This window comes from Rousettus aegyptiacus, unplaced genomic scaffold (assembly GCF_014176215.1).
Source record: "Rousettus aegyptiacus isolate mRouAeg1 unplaced genomic scaffold, mRouAeg1.p scaffold_m13_p_8, whole genome shotgun sequence".
In the NCBI taxonomy this organism is placed as follows: Eukaryota; Metazoa; Chordata; class Mammalia; order Chiroptera; family Pteropodidae; genus Rousettus; species Rousettus aegyptiacus.
The window spans coordinates 77361257-77381656 of record NW_023416311.1 but is presented as its reverse complement, the minus strand read 5'-3'; the positions used below and the strand labels follow the sequence as shown (position 1 = coordinate 77381656).

At 41.7% G+C, this 20400-nt stretch overlaps 2 long non-coding RNA genes and 1 pseudogene across 3 annotated transcripts in view; 1 reads left to right on the top strand and 2 right to left on the bottom strand.

Moving 5' to 3' along the window:
- Nucleotides 1-20400, bottom strand: part of LOC107506366 — a 424284-nt gene that overhangs the window by 161410 nt on the left and 242474 nt on the right. The window lies entirely within an intron of this gene.
- On the bottom strand, nt 15317-15435 carry LOC118607089 (annotated as a pseudogene).
- The window catches only part of LOC107506367, a 94722-nt gene continuing 92895 nt past the window's right edge, over nt 18574-20400 (top strand). Inside the window, exon 1 of the long non-coding RNA XR_001595905.2 lies at nt 18574-18651. This is a non-coding gene — a long non-coding RNA (uncharacterized LOC107506367). The remainder of the gene's footprint in view (nt 18652-20400) is intronic.

The window sequence follows — 20400 nt, the reverse complement described above, 5'->3', positions numbered from 1 at the left end:
CTTTAAAATTTTATCTACATATAAGTATAATGTGTATATATATATTGTGCACAGTGCCTAGAACACAGTAAGGACTTGATAGCTATGTGGCAAAATAAAGAGTGGAAGGATAAATGGTAAATACACTAAATCCATTCCTGACCCCCTTACAATTCCCTCATTGTATGAGATTTTGTTTTTTCTTAAAGGGATAATTTACCAAAAAGGAAAAATAAATAAATTCTAAATTACAAGATACATGACTTTTGTCTTCATTTTAGGCTGCTCTAACAAAATACCATAGGATATTAATTTTCTCATTTCTGGAGGCTGGGAGTCTGTGCTCAGGGCATCAGCATGGTTGGTTCTGATGAGATCCCTCTTCCTAACTTGGAGAGACCCACCTTCTTGCTGTGCGCTCACATGGCCTTTCCTTAGTGCGGCAGAAAGAAGAAAGAGGGAGAGAAAGAGAGGGGATGGAGAGGGAGGGGGAGAGGGAGAAGGAGGAGGAGAAGGAGAAGGGATCGAGAGGGAGGGGGAAAGGGAGAGGGAAAGGAAGAGAAGGAGGGAGGGAGGGAGAGGGAGAAAGAGAGAAAGAGAATTCCAGTGTTTCTTCTTATAAGGGCACTAATCCCATCATGCTCTCCCCCCACCCCCGCACCCCCACCTCCATGACTTCATCTAAACTTAATTACCTCCAAAGGGACCACATTGGGGGTGGGGGGGGGGCTTCAACATATGAATTTGGAGGACACACAAACATTCGGTCCATGACAACTTCTCAACTAGCTTCTGACAGGATGTGGTGATGGTTTCACTGCCACTTCCCTGCCGCTCCTCCTCTGCTCCTTTCTCGCATTTGAGGAACACAAATAGAATAAGCCAGGAGGGACGAGCTCACCTCCTTCCCCCGCATGTTCTATACAGCAATTACCCTCTTGTGAGCATCTCTCCACTGGCAGATTAGACGTTCAAAAAGACGTTCCTCATTGCTGACCTGAATAGAATTGATAAGGCAAGGCAGCTATGGGGTCTGCAGCTGGAGGCTGGCTAGGGAATTGCTGGGAGCTGCTCCTGCTCCCCCAGCATCCCTAGGCACACGATCTGGTGGATTATTGACAATGCTGAATGATGTGGATGGCATTTATTCATTTTCAATAGCTGCTATAAAATGAACTTCACGCCATCTGCGAAATTAGGATTCAGAAACAGCTCTGGATATTAAAATATTTGTGGCTGCTCCTGCTATTATATAAGATTTTACATTTTATAGGCTCCCCATGGGACTACATATTTAGAAGGCAGTAAATAAACTTAGGAAGGCAGCAGTACAATTAATGAATGAACAGAAAATTGCATATGGGAGGAGAAATAGTTTTTTACATGGAGTCAGAAGCTAAATGGGCTTTAAACATTCTCCTGTCACTATCATTAAGACATTAATAGCAAAAATAATATACTGAAATTCATAAGGAAGATTTTTTTAGCAAAATGAATAAACAACTCTATGCATAGCAGAGAGGTCCAGCAAGTGATAGTCTTCTTCTCTCCTATCTCACTGAACTATAGAACTTGTCTAATTATTCAAAGGCATCTTACAGTATTCTCTCCAACAGAGCAAATGTTTTGATCAAAAGAATTCTATAGAAACCATTCCAAGGCCTTATTCTAATGCCACTGATTTTCTAGCATAATTACTATATGTGTCACTTTTTCTTTACCCCACATTCCTACTAAAGGCACAATCACAGTATGATTCAAAGATGCCATAGCAAATCAGGGCCAATCACATCAGCGCAAACTCCCCAGGCCGACTGGCTGGACTCACAGATCCCTCCTGGACAGGACCATCACCCTTTTGAATGGGTGGTGCTCACTCTGGTATTAAGCAAGACAGGGTGCAGAAGCGCAAGCCCCTGGCTCTGGTGAGATTTCTGGAAAACTGCAGTTCTTGCATTTCCCACATCTCGCCTTCCACATATATGCCTTTAGAAAAGCCTGTCTCTCCTCTTCTCTAACAAAGAAATATTGTGCCAACCCATGTTTATTTATGATGCCTGTGATCAGGTCTGATGCCTCAGAAGAAGTAGATGTGAGAATGCGATTCTGACGGTGATCAGTGGGTGCCCCACCCCCGCCAGGCTAGCCCTTACAACCAAGTCTGGGGGATGGACACGCATGGAGGGAGGAAAGCAGTGGGTTACAAAAGATGAATAGTTTCACCTTGTGGCTGCCTAGGACAGGCCAACCACTTGTGCCTTCACTCCCTTTCCTAAATCTCTTTCCTTCCAATTGCATTTCTACATTAACCAGGCCTGGGGCTGGGGACACTGGTCTCTCTGGATTTGCCTTTGAAATCCTGCTTGTACTAATGGCGGTCAGAGCCTTAGGAGGCCATTCCCTGAAGTATCACTGAACTGAAACATAATCCAAAAGATAGAAAAGGCTTTGGCCTGCTGCTTTATATTAGAACAAAAATAATCATGGTAATAGCTTGTATTCTTCTTGATACCTTTCATTCAATAATATCAAGCAATTTGTACGCAAGTAATTAAGAAAACACTCCTTTGTGGTAAGTTACTAATTTAGCTCCCATTTTAAAGAGAGACAGAAAGAGGCTTAATGATTTTCCCCAGGGGAGACCAGAGTAGGTAGCAGAGGCATTGGGTATGCAGTGATTTGTGGCATAAGATCTCTCATGTTCATCTCTAATCCCCAATATTGGGCTCACAAAATTGCTTTGGAGCGGAGTTGGTCTTAAGTCTCTTGGGTGATGTTGCTGTGTTCTATTCAAGAGCCGACTGGTTCTGCTGTGGAGGCAGCTGCATTTCATAGCTGTTGTTGAATATTTTTGTACTCTCCTTTCATCATATGATATATATCATTTCCCTTGCTGGCATTTCCAATCACTGAGAGCAGCAGAACCACAGAATGAATCGGAGCATTGTAATTTTTCCCCCTCATTGATTTGGGGGGAGGGACAGAGGAGATGGGGAGGGGAATGGATAAGGTAGAATGTTCTTTTGAATCTCCCAACCACAGCACAATTCTGTTTCCTGTACTTCAGAATTGCTTCTTTAAGCTCCCTCATCTCTCCGTTCTCTTGCTTTCTGCCAGTCTCTTCAACAGTCCCAGGCTGCTTCTCTCAGAAAGCCAGATCATATACCACACGGGTACCATGGAACCGTGGAACCCAGGCAACAAGGGCCCAAGGCTCTGCTTACCTGTGCTCTTGTCACTCTCTTGCTCCCAAACTCTCCTGTTTGTCAGAAGAAAGTTTTGGATTAGGAGTGGGAAATGACATTTGATATTAGAGATGTCATTATATGATAGTAGTGGGCATTATTTGTCATCACCCTTTTCATGTTGAAATGCTGTGTATTAAGGCTATTGTTACTGGAATATATGTCATTAAATTTCTATTTCATTCATGTGAAATTTAAGTTGACAAAGGAAAAAGACAATTATTAGGTTGCTTTTAAATTCATTTTTTACTCTGAGGCTGACTAAGAACTTGGATAATATTGGGTGAAGGTATAAAATTTCTTCACAAAATAGAACTTGGAGATGGAAGATGGAATTTATAGTTGCTATTAAAATGGTTACTGAGGCTCTTGAAGGTAACTATGAGTTGTGTTCTTAAATAACTTCAATAATTATAGCAGCAATTAGCACAGGTAGGCACACACGAAAGTATAACATGCAAGTAGATAAATATACTGGCAATGATACCAATAAAGCACTCTGCAAACATAAACTGCTATATAAATGCTAATTAATTACATAAGTAGGCATACAGGATGGGATGGTTATTCACATTACTGCAAAGATAAACAGGCAACGTATTCATGTGAGAACCAGGCTTCTTCCTCCTCCCATCTCCAGCCCCCTGTTATGGTTAGCCACTGTCAATGAAGGTGGGGACTCCGTACCTCCACTTCCCAACCCAACTCCCACTAGTCACATGTAGCTACTGAGCACTTCAAACATTGCTAGTCCCAAATGAGATGTGCTGCAAGTATAAAACAGACATCAGATTTTTAAAGTTAAGTTTGTGGGGCGGGGGGTGGGGGAACGGAGCGGGGAGGAGGGAGGTTGGGAGGAGGTGGGGAAGAGAATGTAGAATATCTCAATAATTTTTATATTGATTACAAATGGGAACAATGATATTTTGGATAACTTTAGTTAAACAAAATATATTAAATTACTTTTATTTATTTATTTTTTAACATGGTCTTTAGAAAAATTAAAAATATATTTGCGGCTCTAATTTGTGGCTCGAGTTACCTTTTTTTGTGACAATGCCACTCTGGGCTATTGAATCTGTTTGCAGAACTTTAGAGGAAGTTAGAGACCAGGAGCGTATCACTAGATCTCCATGGGCTGCATCCTACTGTTGTGACTCTCCCGACTGTGAAAGAAATACAAGAGAAAACAGATAGAGGCTGCTTCTCTGCAATGCGGAGGACAGTGGTGGACTAAGTGGATAGGCAACCCCCATCACCCTGAGGTGACCAGCATCACCCTGAGGTGACCAGCTTTTGGGGCACCAGACACTTATTAAAATAAAGGAGCCTGAGGCAGGTGGGATATTTGGACTACTTACCCGCAAAATGAAGAGGAAGCAAACCATGGATTTATCAGACCCCATCTTGGTAGGTACCTATCTGCCTGCCAGACCTGTCACCTAATTATTCATGAGTGGATAAGGGAATGGGGGCAGGCATGAGGGGGACTGACCTGGGAGTTGGAAAAGGAAATATCTGTTGGGTGTAAATTTTGCAGTAGTTTCCCTCAGAATTCACCACACACCAAGCTTGCGGGGCACCCATTTGTCCTAAATGAAGAGGACTCGTAAGAATTCATTCATACACTATGTCACCTGATACAGTGTATGATTGTCACATAAATGTTGATAATTGTGCTCTTCGGGTTATGGTACTGTCTTTGGGTGAGTTATTTAAAGCACTCGACTTTTTATTTGCATGTTATTTGCATAAGCTTGCATATTAAGTTTAGAAGTCTGTAACTCCAAATACACACGATTAAATTCAATTAGATTAATTAGTTTAACACCCTACAATTGTGTGCAAATCTAATATTCCAAGATTAATGCATTGATGAATGTAACAGATTTTTAAACTACTGAACCCCATTCCAACTGAGAAACCACAAAGACACAGCCTGTATGGAAATGGTGATATGCAATCTCTTTTGAACAGCTCAACTCTTACACGTCACCAGGCACAGGGGGATGTTTTTAAATGTCCTACCTTTCTTAGAGATGTCTATCTTTTAAAACACTTAGTGCTCATCTGGTCCAACCTTACTCTGATGCTGATTGACCAATGAAGGATCTAAGACCCAGAACAGAAACAGGGCTGACCCAGCACTGGAAAATGTTTGTTCCGTGGCCAGGCCTACTTGTCACAGTGGTGGCGCTGGGCCTGTAGTACTAGAGGAGGCTAACATACCACAGCCCTAGACATGGAAATGTCACAAGTCAAGGTGACAAAAGGTGAAATACAGTCTATTCCCCTCTCTTGCCAAGCATACCTTCCTAACAACCTGCTGGGCCATGCTGGAATTCTGGGATTTCTCTGTGACCCAGAAAGGAGATGCAAGCTCCGGAGAGGCATATGCCACCCTGAAAATTCCTCTCTGGTGGCAGGGACACAGCCCAGAAGAATGCCAGAGCTGGGTCCTCTGAAGTAGGAGTGCCCAGCGGTTACTGGTCCGCGCTCGATTAGGAACCAGACTGCATAGCAGGAGGTGGGGCAAGCGAGCGAAGCTTCCTCTGTTATTTGCAGCCGCTCCCCAGCGCTAGCATCACCACCTCAGCTCCTCATCAGATCACCAGGCATTAGATTCTCATAGGAGCACTGGTCCCTGGTGCCAAAAAGGTTGGGGACCTCTGCTAAAGCACTGTGCAGGCAAGGTGCTTCCTGCTAGCATATAAGGGGAGTTCTCCTCCAGGTCCGACCCCCGTCCTGTGTGCTCTTTCCATGTTACGATACTTATTTCTACACAATTTAATGTATCTATAACCCTATATTACCCCAATAATTATTCCTGACAAGAAAAGGAGTTCTTGGGACTCAGGAAATAGCAAAACAGAGTTGACGTGCTAATTTTCTTAGCGCATTAATATCTCGTTGCTTCTCTTCTGTCATCCTACAAATATGCGCATACACACGTGCACTGAGACACACACACACCTGGACAACGCTATGAGCAGAGTCAGGAATCCTCCATGAGGCATATTAATCTAATCACCCACTTTCCTGTCTCGTTTGTTTGTTTGTTTTGAATCACTGGAACTACACTGATTTGCATGTCATTTTCATAAATTTGCATAGCACATGCAAGAGGCCCTCTCTGTTCAGCATCCCACACGGCCGTGGAAATGTGGCCAGCTTTCCCTATGTTGCAAAGAAACACAAAGGCAAGCTTTATTGTAGCAAACATTTATCACAATAAAGATTTTAAATGCTATAGAACATAGAAAGATTTTGTTTTAATTAAAGTACCATCAGGAGGAATTTTTATAAGGTCATCCGTTGCTTATTGTGGTCACTGAGGTGCTTGGAAGCACCAGTGTGGGTGACCAAGGGAGGTGGTACAGAATGTCCTTCTCTGAAAAGGATATTTTAAATGATCCATCTGGGACAGTAGCTAGAAATTCTTTCAGGCTTTCTGTCCTCCTGAGCCTCTGAAATGCTGCTCGCCCACTGGTTTGCACAACAGGACGCCCAGGGAAATGCTGCCACATTGCTGAGGACCCCCCTGAACACCTGGCTTGGCTCAACACCCCCTAGTCACTAAGTAAGGCTCAGTGTAAACTGTGTATTCATTTTTGGAATGATGATTACACTGTGTGTGTACGACCACTTGATCCTATTATTCAAAAGGAAATAAAAAGGTTTTATCAGCCTCATACATGAATGTGATATTAAAACTCTTGGAAATTAAATCATATGAGTGCAGCTCTCATAGTCTCTTACGTAATGGCCTTGCCTATGTGCAGTCCCTGTCTCCCTCCACTCATCCTAATAACTCATCCATTCGCCTTGCTATGTCCCTTCTGTCCTTTAACGATGAACCATTCACAGAATTTAAAAGCAAGAGAAAATGACAGGGAATGTACCTCATGTACCTCACTGACTCTCCAGTCACTGTGGAAGGAATGGACAAAAAAAGGAAATGGGTGAAATGAAAGTTTATCCAAAGAAAGGGAGAAAGGACTGAGAGCTAATGTGGCATGCAGGTCACGAATAATGGACTTCCTTCCTGCGGAGGGATGGGCAGACCACTGGCCCCAGACTAAGGCTGACTGGGGGAACGCCTGGCTCTGCTACAAAGGACTACGTGGTCTTGCCCAATTTTCTTAGCCTGTCAACCTGAATTTGTGGATCTCTAAAACTGGAATAATAATACTATAATATCCCTGCTTACTCTACAGGGTAATAGGGAAGATTAAATCATTTCATGTATTATTTTTTATGTTGGGTGATTATGAGACTGTGTCCTTCAGACTTTGCCTCTCACAGAAAGGACTGAAGAAGGAGCATGTACTGCAGGGTATATTTTGTTTCTTTTTTAAAAGTCAATCTACAAACATTTCTGGACATTCTAGTGTGTCTTCAGCCTGCCTCATGTTAATTGCGATATTCAAAGACATCAACTGCTCTGCCCATTGCAGGCCTCCCTAGCCCAGCAACTCTCCTCCCTGGACCTGCCATGAAGGTCCCAGAAGGCTTCAGGGCTGAGGTTATTGTGAGTGTACATAAGAGTGGTTCATCAATTTTCTGGTCATTCACTTGAATTTTTAATCTTTGTGAATACAAGGAAATCTATGCAGAATAATGCATCCCAACGTATTGGTTTTGAAACCAAAGGCAACGAGTCAACTGCTCTTATCAGGTTTCTGATCATCTCTGTCCATGTGAGCAAATACAATGGACAGTTCTCTGTTCTCATCTTATTTGGCTGATTTGGCTGCTCAACAAATTTGACCACTTCTTTCCTGAACACTCGCTTATCTTAGCTCCTGTCACACCACAATCTCTCCTGGTTTCCTTTCTCCAGTGGCTCTTTCCCTTTTCTCCACTAATGTCTTTACCTCCTCCCTCATTTTAAGAGGATGATATTACTTGTGCTCAGTTCTACTCACCCTCCTCAATCTCTCCCTTTCCCTCCCTCCCTCCTTTCCTTCCTTCATTCCTTCCCTCCTTCCCTCCTCTCTCTCTCTTTCTTTTTTCTTCTGTTTTTATGTATTTTGTCTTTCTTTCTTTCTTCTTTTTTCTTTCTTTCTTTCTGTCTCTTCTTCCTTCATGTCTATCAGTTTCTTCTCTTAACCTTCTTTCTTTCTTTCTTTCTTTCTTTCCTTTTTTTCTTTCCTTTTTTTCTTTCTTCCTCTGTCTATTTTCTCCCCTCCCCCCCGCCCCGGGGTGATTTCATCATTCACAATGTTTAAATCCATGGAGATTCTAATGAGTCCCAAATTTATAACTGTAGCTTATACTTCTCAGAGATCCATATTTACATATCCAACTGCCCATTTGATGTTCTTCCCTTGAATGTATCAGAAATATCTCAAAGTTAATATTTTTAACAGTTTTTAAATATAAATCTTCATTTCTGGTCCCTAAACTTGACATCTCCCCATGTATGAACCCAGAACCTGAAGCCAAAATCATGGAGTCATTCTTAATTCTTCGCTTTTCTGCACTCTCAACAGCTAACCTATCAGTAAGTCCTACAGAGTTAGCTTGAAACATGTGTCATCAGCCTGTCCATTTCCACCACTACCACCCTCTCTCACCCCATCCACTTCGACGCCTCCCAACTGCTTTCTCCGCTTTCACTTTTTCCCCCCACTTAACTGAATTCATTTTCTGCACAGCAGAAAAGTAAATTATAATGTAAATCGGATCAACATTAAGACTAAATTGGATCATGCTATTCCCCACTTAAAACTTCTTATTGGCTTTCTATTTCACCTGGATATAATTCAGTTTCTTTACTACAGACTATTGAGCTCTGCATAATCTGGTTTCTGTCCTTCTATCCCACCTCATTTCTTGCCAGGTTCTCCCCTCACTCAGTGATGTCTAGCCACGCTAATCTTCTCTTAGTTCCCCAAACTCAACTCTTTCTTGATTCAGCTTCTTTGAATGCAGTAGTTTTTCCTACAGTGTAGCATGTTGATCTTTTATTCTTTTGCACTTAAGTTGAAGTCCTCGAGAGGCTTTCTCTGACAACCCTATCTAAAAACAGTTTCCCTACACACACTTCCAGTACTTTCTACCTTAGCTCCTTCTGTGTTCCTTTACTAAACTTGTAATATTTTTTTCTGTTGAAAAAACTTCTGACGAAACTTTTGTTTTGTCTGTGTCCTTCAGTAAAATGTGAGCATGAAGGCAAGAATGGACTATATCTCGTTCCCCATTGCATTCTCACAGCTTAGCACGATGGGGATGAATGAATGAAGAACTTGAATCTCAATATTATCAAGAGTTTTCACAATTCTTTTTCCTAAAATTATAGTTCCAGTTTGATTTTAAAACTTCGGACACCCTGGAGACATCTATTCTTTGGAAACTTCTGGATGCCATCTTTGGTAACTTCTAGTCCCTCTCAGGCCACATTCATATGTAAAAAAAAAGTTAGATATTCCAGAAAATAAGTAAAATTGAAAAACTGTATGTCTAATTTGACTTTTTCATGATAACAGTCTTCCCAAATAGCTTTTTATAGAGATAACCATCAACGCAACATTTAATTATGCCCAGGTCTGCCCTTCTCCAAACCCCATATTCTTCACTATTGTTTGCCTCTAAAACCATTTGTATTTGTCTTCCTTTTCTTGTTGCCATTTAAATGCAAGACTCTACTCCCGCCTGTACTGAGATGCTCCTCTTCCATTAGGCAGAGTGCTCCTCTCTGTGCTGTGATGAAACACTAACCACGGGACCTCTGGCAGAGTGCTCAAGGATTGCTACAGGCCGAGAGCTGCGTGTCTTGTAACACTGCCTGGAGGAGATGAACCAGGCAGTGTTAGCTGAATGCTCCATAGTCCGTTCTCTTTATTTTATACATGAGAAAAACAAAGGAGTGAATCGACTGGCCCAAGGTCCCACAGCCTTGTAGTCAAAAGCTGGAACTGGAACTCAGGCCTCCCAAATCCCTGCCCAGCATGCAATGTTGTTGAAATGATATTTGGAACACAGTATCTTTAGAAAAATGTATCCATGTAAATATTTTATAGACTGTAAAGTAAATAACATATATTTAAAAAAAACAATTTACATATTTTATAGGCTGTGGCACAACTGTTGAGTTAGGAATTAAATCTATGGTTCCTAAGCAATGCCGCACAAGCTTGGTATGGTACAATACACGCTGGGCTCTGGGCGGCCATCCCTAAATTGTGTCTGCATTTTCCTAGAGTGGCAGAATTCTGACCGCACAGCCAGCTGCCTCCCTGCCCCTCACGTTCCCATTGCACAACTGTCAGGGGAGAGCAGCCTGCAGGAAAAGGGGCTGAGCAAAAAGATGGCACATCCCTAGGGGTTTTCGCAAAGCCCTGCCCTCCCCTAAAGACTCAGACTAGAAAAAAATCAGAGATGGCCAACCTCCCACGCCACGCTGGGGTCCTGTGGCCATACTGTTGACCTCACATTTAACTTCTGCTAAATGCAAAGGTGAGGGTAACCACACCACAACATTTGAGAATGGGATCATGTGGTTCACTCCATGGCTTAGAATGTTCTTACTCTGGAAGAAACTTCTTTTCCTGTTCATCTTTTATTCAGATCTTTCTCTTGTATTCCTGCTGTTGAATGGCAGCAGCTAGTAGGCACAGAGACGTTGGTCTTCAACAACAACAACAACAACAAAAACCCACAGTACTTTATCGTCATTCATAAAATTAGGCTGATTCTATCCTATAAAATGAATATTCAAAAGTAACAAGAAAAACCTCTAATAACTGACAACCAGGCTGGCCTTCCCCAAGTATTTAACATACTTCCCTCCTTGGCCCCTCGCATTAGCTCCTCATCTTTCAACCATCAAAATGATGCTGCTGGGGCCTGGGGCCCTGCCCAGCTCCAGGCTGCATTTCGCCTCCTCTCAGCTGGAGCCCCCAACTGCTCCATTAAGAAAGGCCAGCCCATCCCAGGCTGTGAAACAAGCTGCTCCCTTCTCAACAGATGTGAAAACTCCGGGTCAGTACACACAGAGTTAGTGACATAAGAGCCTATCTTGCTGTGACTCCCTGGGTTCTAATTGCTGGTGGCTCTCCTCCTGCCCTATTTTTGAGACCAAAGTCGCTCCCTACCCCACTCCCACTTCAGAAACCAGGCCCCTGTCTTGATCTTCACAGTCTTGTGAACAAATAAGCAACCATCAGGAACAGACATAGGAATTTTTAGATAAATTTTAGAATTTTAAGTACTCTAAATGTTATATAATTTCTTCACTTCTGAATTAGTCAGGGTTTTCCAGAAAAACATAACGAATGGGATTATATATAGACATATATGAGGAGATTTATTATAGGAATTGCCTTACACGATTATGGAGGCCAAGAAGTCCCACAATCTGTTGTCTGCAAGCTGGAGACCCAAGAAAGCTGGTGGTATAATTCTGTTGAAGGCTGAAGGCCCGAGAACCAGGAGAGCCAGTGTCCAAGGGCAGGAGACGATGTCCCAGCTCAAGCAGAGAGAGCAAATTCACCCTTCCTCTGCTCTCTTGTTCTACTCAGGTCTTCAATGGATTGGATGGTGCTTGCCCACATTGGTCAGGGTGATGCTCTTTATTCAGTCTACCGGTTCAAATGCTAATCTTTTCCAGAAACATCTGCACAGGCACACCAGAAATGTTTTACCAGCTATCTGGGCATCCCTTAGCCTAGTCAATTGATGCATAAAAAACTATCACGGCTTCCTTCCATTATTCCTCATTTAATGTTAAATTAAAAATTAAAAAATACTGTATCATAAAATAAAGTTTTGGAAATGACAGAAAATTCACACATACACCAATATTAGAATATGTTCTTCCTACATTATTTACTTATTCGTGTGTGTGTTTGTGTGTGTGTGTGTGTGTGTGTGTGTATGTGCGTGCTCATGTGCCTTTGTTTTGCTGAGGCCAAGACTAGAGTTTAGCCTCATCATTCCCCACTCCTTAATCTGCAGTCTTGTTCCTAAACCCCAGAAACAAGGTCAATGTGAATGACAACACAACTCCTGACCTGCCTACCTAAGACAGAGATCTAGCTGTTCGAAAAGTATGCTTCTCTTCCATAGTACAGAGTTTTAATTAGAAGGTGGCTGTCCAGCTGAGGACCATATTTCTCATCTACCCTGGCATCCAGCTGGGGCCATGTAACTAGTTCTTCCAAATAGAATATGTATAAAAACTCCATGTGCCCCTCCCAAGCAAAGGCTTTTCAAAAGCAGATGTATTTTCTCTGGTCTTTCTTTCTTTTTCCACTGGTTGGATGAAGACATCCTGGAGAAGTAGCAGATTCATCTATGGGAGAGGTATGGTCCCCAGATGTCCACATGTAAGAAGACTGTCAGATGATGAGGAATGCCCACCTTGCTTTGTGACGTGAGATACGAACTTTTATTGTGTTTCAATCATTATATACTTAAGCATGTATTACAACATGTTAGCCTACCCTTACACAGTCTAAATCTATTCTTATCACCTCCCCTCAGACCTCCCATTGCTTTACGCCAAAGCAGTAGCTTCTCAGGGTGTTGTGAAAAGCTGTACCATCTTTGGAATCAGGCAAATCTGGTTCAAACATTTTGCTACTTCCTAGGTGTATAACCTTGAATAAATCATTTAACCTCTATGAATCTAGCTTTTAGATCTCCAAAATAGGTATAATGGTTATCAATATAAGTGAATAATAAATAAGATAAAGCATATAACTATCCTATCAAAATGCATGATAGATATGCAATAAATATAATTCCTTCTTCCCCATTCTCATTAGTCACCCACATAAAATGAAGCTATACCCCTAAATACTCACTGTCTTCCTAGAAAACCATCTATTGTTATTGGAATATCTGCCTCCCTTTATCTGGTGAAAATTGCTCCCCTCAGTTTCAGGTTAGACAAAAATTAATATACTAAGAAATGAAAAGTAATGTTCCCCAACCACCATCCAGGCCTTACTTAGCCGTCTTCACCTTCCTCATGGCCTGACCATTTGTTGCAGGGTAATGAAGTGTGATTTTGACGATGTAGACATGGTTCACCAAATATCTTCCTATAAATTTGGGTGATATCAGGACTCTTGTCTAAGATGGCAGAATTAAGAAATGGATCTGCCTCAGATAAGTGGCTCAGAGCTGCAGAGAGTGGAGAATGTCTGTGACGATGTTGCAGGGCTATGCAAGAAAGACGACCACAATTGAGTTCTTTATTGTGTGATTGGTGTCACTCACTCTTCGGATGCAAAAAACTTTTTATCTTCCCAATTAGTTGCTGAAGATACTATGACCCTTTGAAGAAGTTCATATAGCTCTCTTGAGGACTATTGAATTGCCCAAGGGAATTATCAGGGCAAAGGAGAAGTGGAACAGTTTCCAAACCAGGAGCACGAAGAACTTGAAAGCTGGACCACATAATTATATGCTTCTAATGATATTTCCTTTCACTGCTGCATGGCGTATCGCTGATGATGGGGCCTGCACTATGCCACAAAACATTCATTCCTTAGGTAGTGATATCTTTGTCTGCCTAGATGTCTGTACAAACAAGAGCAGCATCAATCACACTCTGGTAGAAAAATGCTCCACCAAGAGTATATGGACCAATAGACAATTCTGGTCTTGGCCTTCACTATGCCATAATCAATCTACTCTAACCAAAAGAAAAAAAAAAAAAGAAGTGGAAAGAGAAAAAAGAGGAAGAGGAAAGGGAGGGAAAGTGCAAGGTGGGGGAGAGGAGGGGAGTGGAAAGAAGAAGAAGAAAGAGAAGAAGAGAATGAGCCTTGTGCTGAGCTGGTTTCCCTGTCCAGACTCCCCTGTCTTCCTGATAACAGTCTCCTTTGGAGCCAACAGTTAATATTATTCACTGCCTGTTAGTCTTCTGTTCCTATGTTATCAATTTATTATTGATGTATTTCCTCTCAGTTCCAAATTCACCCCCACTGCCTGCTCTACAATATGGAGATAGACTATAAATATTTCTCCCTTGCTAGGTGGCACAATTTAACCTTTCTCAGTAGAAAACCCTGTAGGAACACTAGATTAGACAGGAATTGCTCTTCCTGGTTTTGGTGGTGTTCTTTCCTCAGGCTCATGCAGCATCCATTTTTTTTTAATAGCATCCACTTCCTATAGCACGCTACTTCTGCAGCACCTGTCTCCTGCAGCACACAGCTTCAGCGGCCCACGATGGCCAGGAGAACACATCACCTTACTGTGCACTGCTTTCTTCAACAATCCCTCCCACCCCCTATCCAATGGCTCCAGACTGGAGTGCTGGCACCTTCTATTACTGGCACCTTCATCAGACACTTCAGAGAATTATTTCCCTATGAGTGACATGATCTAGCTACCTCCCCTTAGACAGCTTACCCCAGAACCCTTTAGAGCAGTCCTTTTCAGTGAGCCATGAGGCATGGCATTTTAGTGAACTTCTCTGCCATGCAACGATTCTCCCCTGCATCCTCAAAGGTGAGGTCTGAATATCAGGTTTGTGGAAAGGGGGTGTCTCTTCCTGGGGCACTCTCTCTCATTTTTAGGGATAGTAGCTGCTCCTTATATGTACTATTCTATTCCTCAGTATACCTTTTACTGCTTATTAACCAATGCCACATTATCCAGTTCTATTAATAATTCTTTTTATTAAACTTTTACTATTCATATTACAGTATGGCTTCTGTCTCCTGATTGGATCCTGACTGATATGAAATTGGTTCCAGGAACTGTCCCCTGAGATGGACCTGAAAAGATGGGGTTTGGGGATTTGTTTGGTCATGTCCTTGGGTTTGAGTATAGTACTGACTTATTTATAAAGGGAAATGGGATGCTAGTAAACTCTGAGATGCACTGGCATCATATTTGTCAAGTTAATGCCTATGGTTGATTGTGATCACATGCCAACTAAAGCAAGTGCCTTGGGAGCCCACATGCCTGCTGCACTTGACCATTAAGGCAGTAGTAATGACTACAGGGACTGTGGTGTGGAGTGGATTTTTTATTTTATTTTTTTTTAGGTGAGGCAACCCTTGGTTGACCTCACAGATTGCAAGGACCTTGTCAGCTTTCAATCTCTTAATACTATTTTTAAAAATTTTTTACACCTACAGCACCTGGTCTTCCTAGGTGGTCTCCCATCCAAGTACTAACCAGGCCCAACCCCGCTTAGCTTCTGAGATCAGATGAGATCTGACTTGTTCAGGGTAGCATGGCCATAGATGAAATGGATTTTTTAAAAATGTACTTGAGCATTTACAAAAAGAAAGCAACAAGCTCAGATCTTTTAACTCCAAGCTCAAGTCATGTCTGAAAACCAGAAGGCCTTAATGGCACAGCCGTTGCAACCATAGGGCTGATACTGCTGAAATTCAAACACAAAATTTAATTGTTCAGGTTACCAAGTTATGACAAGAGTAAAGTTTATAGTCTCACCAAGTATCTCATGTGAAAGTCAGGGCAGCTAATGGGAATTAAATGGACCTTGAAACTTGAAATAGGGACATCTAATTCAACACAGATGAAACCGACAATCTTGTACCCCCAAGTCTCTTGAGTCTCCTTTATCAGCGAAAGTAGCTTTCCCTTCGGTGTTTAAGAAGACTAATCTTTCTTTGCTTAAAATTATATAATAACCTCATCTTGAAAAAGGATGCTCGTTCTCCATGAGACCCACCACAACCACTTTCTGTTGCCATAACTAAGGTCAAATCTCAGCACGCTCTGAGAAGACACGCTGTCACCCAGGAACTGGAGGAATTTGAACATGTATATGAGTATGTGTGGAGAATACATATGTGTGGTGAACTAAAGGGGTGTTTGACCAAGGAAGGTGGAATACAGCATTATATTGGACTGAAGTCAATGATATGGGTGAACTTACTAGAGATTCCAAATCTGTTATGTTTGCTTGTGTAGTTGGGGATAGTTTTAACACTTCACTTTTTTAGTTAACTGAAATATAAACTCAACAGTTGATAATATCAAGGTGCCAGAGCTACCCTTGTGTGATGTTGAGGAGCAAATTCATAGGATTAGGGAGATAGGAATCTCGGATTGGATTTATCATGCATACCCAGCCCCAACTATGTTCTACAAAAAGACTAAGAAAACACTCCCTTTACTAACGACGAGAAATACATTATTAAGCGGAAGGGGAGCCCACATCATTGAAAAGTTCTGTGTTTTTTTCCTGAAGGCCAGGTGTGATTTGGTGGAATGTCATCACTAAGACGAGTTCCCTGACTTCAATGAGATGAAACAGCAACTGCCAAAGACATAGTGGGTACATCTAGCATGACGGGCTGCAGGAGCATACTCAGAAGCAGAATGTTTGGGCTCACAAAAATTTTTTAAGGCGGCTTATTGTTATAATGTTGCCAGGAATAAAACAGATGTGGACAGCCTACTGGGTTATTCCTCCATCAATGTAACAGGAAAAAAAAGCTAAGCCTGGTACTCAGAAACGTGACCGAGATGCCAGAGGGGTGAGTCATGGCCTCTCTTCTAGTTTACAGGACGAACGCGGGTCACAGACTCAGAGCTTACTGCCTGAAGGAGAGGCTGCACCTCCTTGAAGAAGGACCCAGCACCACAGCTGCAGTACACGCCATTAATCCTCCTACAAGCATTCCCCAGAGACCTGCTGTCATTTACTACGGTGACCGTGCACTGGGAGAAGGAAATGCCCAGACCTTTTTGGGATTACTAGACACCAACTTTGACTTGATACTAATTCTTGGTACCCAAAATTCCACTGTGACTCACCTGATGGTGGTCAGTGGAGGCTTACCTCAACTCTGACTCACAGTGGACACAGTTGGTTCCCATATCCACCATGTGCTTACTTCTCCAGGTCCTGAATGTATCAACTAGAATAGGCATACCTGTCAACTAGGAAAAACACTACTTTGGTTCTCAGACCTATAGAGTAAGGGTCATAATAGTAGAAAGAGCTAAGAGGAAGCCTTTGGAACTTCTCCTTCATACCAGACAGTAAATCATAAAACCTTTAAAGAAGTGGTTAAAATGAAGCCATTAAGGTGGGCTCAAATCTAATCTGACTAATGTCTTTATAAGAGAAAATTTGGACACAATGACACCAGGGTATGTGTACACAGGAAAGACCATGTGACACAGAGAGAAGGCAGCCATCTAGAAGCCAAGGAAAGAGGCTTCAGAAAAAAAAAAATCAAGCCTTGATTTTAGACTTCTAGCCTCCGGAACTGGGAGAAAACAAGTTTCTATTGTTTAAGCCATTCAGTCTGTGGTACTTTGTTAAGACAGCCCTAGGAAACTAATGCATCACCATCACCACCCCTCAGTTTGCCTCTCAGCATGAAACGTAAGGAGCGAAGTTACTAGGTCATAGTTACAGGTACTATTATTGAGTGTACTGTGTTGGCTACATTTATATTAGTACCCGACTCCTGACCTTCTAACAACTTAGAAACAAACTATCGTAGAATCATACCTTACTTCTATAGATCAACTATATATTAACACCAACTACATATGTTTATTCAGAAGTGACTCATAAACACTCAGAATTGAAAGACACACATTCGGATATTCATTCTGCACCTAAATGCACGGTGCCATTTCCCTCTTTGAGGAAGTGAGCAGAACTTCCACAGATCTGGGCAGCTTCACCTGTTAGAGGTCATTGCTTCCTCCCCTTCCTGGGGCAAGCACTACCTTTCTTGACTTCCAAATTACAGTCAACTCTTATTCAACATTAACTAGCTTGGGGATTCACCATGGGAAAAAAAATTATAATTAGTATATTAATGAAAAAAATGTAAAATATAAACCAGAAATACCTATATTTTAAAAGAGGTCAACTATTTGAAACTGTATACCAAAGATGGAAGGCCACTTCTGCCCAGACAACTGTAAACAATCTCATCTGCTGGAAACTCTGTGTCTTCATGACATTGGGGGTGGGGAGGGGAGTACGAGATCCAAGCAGAAGCTTGGGAGTTTCAGCCAACTTTAAAAACTCATTTAAGTGTACAGTTCCTTTCTTTTGGGTTTTGGGTGAACCAAGAGGTTCTTAATTTACCTTGCCCTTCACATTTTATGTTCTTTCAATCTGAGACTAGAGAGAAAGAGGAGAGGTACACTCTGCAGAGCAAAACTTGAATTTTGTTGCAAAAACCCAGGACCTGGCGCTTTAATTTAGTACTGGAGCACTGAGGGGCGCTGCTGTTAAGAAGGTGGGTAATTTACCTTCAGAGCTGTGTGGCTTGACTGTGATGCATGGGATCTGGGGTGTGAGACACTGAGCAATGACACACGGTGAGGTCGCCTGGCGGAGAGGTACTGAATGATTGCGCAGTGTTGGGTAGATGCCGCTAGCAAAAATAAGATCAAGCTGATCCTGCACTTTATCACCTAGACCATCTGCTGGACAACTTGGAAAGCAAAGGAACATTTGGTAAGTGATGAACTGACATCGTTTTATTCTAATGTTCAATAAAAGAAGAACTCTGCCAAGAAGCAGACGATAAACAGACTATTTTGCCACTTTTCATCAAGTAATTTGTGTGATGTTTTGAGTCCCTGAAGTATTATTCTTGCATTATGTTTATACTTTGATAGCATCTGTAGAACAGAAAATGTATTCCTAAATATTAGGTGTCATTTTAAGTAAATTGTTGTTCATTAAATCTATTGTAGACAAAGTGTTGCCAGAACTTGTTTAGCTGCTACTGAAGGTTATCCATAATTTCTTCTACCTCTCCCACTCTTAACCTCTTATGCACATCACCTCATATATCTGACAACTATTGATGGATGGGTACACCTCATGATGGTGCCCAGACTCAGAGCTAGGACACTTGGAGCTCCAAATAGGTGGTCTTCACATCTCAAATAAAAGCCAAATCCTCAGAAATTCCACAGGCCCTAGAAATGCCTTTATTTCTGTCTTTTGGATGTGTATGCTTGCTCTGCTATAAATGATGAATATTACTTCAAGAGAGGATGGCTTTTCCTCAGTGTTCTGATCAATATCACTGTTGCACTCTCTCTCTTTCACACACACACACACACACACACACACACACATTCACAAATGACAATTCCTTATGCAGAATGCTTTGGCTTGATCTCCACATTTTAACCATTATCTTTGTCACTGATACATCTACGCATAGCTTATAATAGCTTTATAAGTGATTTGAGGATAAACTTGTTTTTAACCAATGTGCATGCTTGCCTTTCTTTTTCTCTATCTGCTTTTTTTTTTCTAAAAACTTAGATTTCTAGTTATCAAACAAATTGGTGCAATTGTTAGAACATGTTGAGATCAACACAATTAGCGACTTCCTGCAGACCAGCTGTTCAAATGTTATGCTGCGTTGAGCTGAACTCCTGGTCATGTGGACCACTGGGCACTGTGCTGTCTAATGGAGACCTCCATGATGGAGCCACCCTGCACATGGCCCACAAAGCCCAGCAGGGATGGACCTCAAAATAAGTACTGTGGAAATTACACTTAGTGGTTACTGAGACAGGATGCTCAAAGCCAACTCCAACCAGAACCCATGCCTCAGGCTGAGAAATGTGCAAATGCCATCCAGCTCCAAGCCACTCTGTCTGACAGCTGAGAGAGCCATAGCACCAGAAACACAAGAAATTATTGATTTCTGAATGATCAGGTTTAATGATACCAGGTGTCAAGTTGTTGTAACAGTTCTTGGACTTCATTCTATGGGGTCATGAAAAGCTTGCTTTTTGTAACGTGGCCGTTCTAGCTTACGCAACATCTTACACCCTCACACCTGTAGTCTTTCACAGTCTGGCCATGAGAGACCAGGAGTGGGGTATGAACTGATCTACAGATATTTTCTGTGTTCTGCTGATTGCTTATGAGACTGTGAGTTCCTTGAAGTTCAAGGATTGTGACTTATTCATCTTTGTATTCAAGCACTACTATGGAATTTGGCATAAAATAGCTATTTAATAAACATTTGTACAAATTAAATGTTGACCTTCTTGGCAAGAGTTTTATACCTGCTGTTATGGTTAGCATAGATGTTAAAAGCATTAATTTCTGTGACATGTAGCAATATATTATCATTCCAGTTTTAATTCAACATTTATTACACTCAAATTTATGTTTTAGAACCTGGGTATAAAATATGACTAAAATTTGCTCTGGTCTCAAAAACTACAATTTATT